At 58.8% G+C, this 1,524-nt stretch overlaps 1 long non-coding RNA gene across 1 annotated transcript; it reads right to left on the reverse strand.

The window, feature by feature from the left end:
- Positions 1-257: 257 nt before the first annotated feature.
- LOC147351488 (uncharacterized) lies at positions 258-1,059 on the reverse strand. Its single transcript, XR_015147543.1, has 2 exons — positions 870-1,059; positions 258-723 (listed from the first exon to the last, which is right to left on the reverse strand). It is a non-coding gene; the product is annotated as an uncharacterized LOC147351488 (long non-coding RNA).
- Between the last annotated feature and the right edge of the window lie 465 nt (positions 1,060-1,524).

A 1,524-nucleotide genomic window follows, 5' to 3' on the forward strand; every position in this document is an offset into this window, starting at 1 on the left:
GCAGCAAGATGGTAGGAGCAGCGCAATCGCGTTTAAAATCAAACCCTCTTGGCTAGGGCCTCCACAGCCGCCTCCCCCACCCCCAAATAGTGTAAGTGCCTGGGGTGGGGGAAGGTGGATGGGTTGCAGGAAGGAGGCGGGGAAGACCCCTAAACCCAGGTCTTTCCTTCCTACGGTAGAAGCTCCAGGAACCCCGCTTTCCCCTCCAAGGACAGGTCCCTTCCCGCCCCGGGCTCACAGAAGTCAAGGAAGCAAGAGAGATTCCGTTTCTCTTTATTGTTCTCACTGAGGGCGGGCTGGGCAGGAGTTAGGCCCCCTCTCATAGTATAAAGAGGGAAGGTGGGCGGGGAGACTTGGTTGAGCTTCGGAAGTCAAAGCTCAGCCTGAAGAAGGAAGTCCCCGGGAATCCCCTGGGTCCCCCAAGCCTCCAGGGCTTCCTTTCGCTACCGCCCAACCTGCTCCCAGTTTCGAGGACCCCGACTGGGGCCAGCCGGGCCCAGGCTCTCCTACCTGGGGCCCTGGGAGGAGGCTGGTGGTTGGGGTTTCGCGGCGTTCAGCGGCTGGGGGCTCGTGGTTTTCGGTCCGGTGAGTTTCGTCGTGTTCGCTGGCAGAGGTTTCGTCGCGTTCGCTGGCAGAGGTTTCCTAGCGTTCGCTGATAGGGGTTTCGTATTATTCCTGGGGTTGTTCGCGTCACTAGAGTTCTTGGTGTTCTTGGATTTCATGCTGAGGAACACGTCTTTTCAGAGGCCATGGGGCTGCTCTGCGAGCCCAGTTCCCGGCTGCGATGAGCAGGGAGCTGGGTGGGGTGGGGTGGGGTGGGGCAGGTGGCGTCTGTTTCCTCCCATCCCCTTCCCTCCCCCCTTGCCCACCTGCTATTGAAGAACTTCTCTATGTACTTGTTGAACTGGCCTAAGTTGGACAGCCATCGGGCGACCCGGAGCATCAGATGCTGTTGTCCTTGCAGCTCCTCCCCCACGACCCCGTCGGGTCGCAGAAGCACCACTAGGCACACCAGGGCGAGTGCGCACGCGCAACGCAGAGTCTTGGGCTAGAGGGGGCGGGGCAGACAGAGGAGGGGTGGTCACGTGACGTCCAGACCCGCGACATGGGACGTAGACAGGTACACGAGCGCCCTAAGGGACTTCCAGGTACCCAGGCAGAATGGTGCACACCTGGCCACGCACAGTGATGGACACAAAGCACCAGGTACACGGGGACCCTGGCGATGGACTGGGAGGTACACCCTGAGATGGACACACCGGGATGGTATAGAGCCATTGGCCAGCTCCCTGACCTCACTGACTTCTGCAACTCCTTTTCGCCTCACTCCTGGCTCTCCGGCCTCCTTGCTGTTCCTCAAAAGTGTCAGACCTGCCATTCACTCTGCCTGGAGCCTTCCTCCAGGTATCCATATGACCAACTTCCTCCCTTCCTTCATCTCAAAATTCAAAAGTCATCTCAAAATTCTCCTTCTAAATGGACCCTACTGGGATGCCCCTATTTAACATTGCAATTCATCTCTTC

Source organism: Bos grunniens, chromosome 19 (assembly GCF_055505025.1).
Source record: "Bos grunniens cultivar Pamir isolate PY7600 chromosome 19, Bosgru_T2T1.0, whole genome shotgun sequence".
Classification (NCBI taxonomy): Eukaryota; Metazoa; Chordata; class Mammalia; order Artiodactyla; family Bovidae; genus Bos; species Bos grunniens.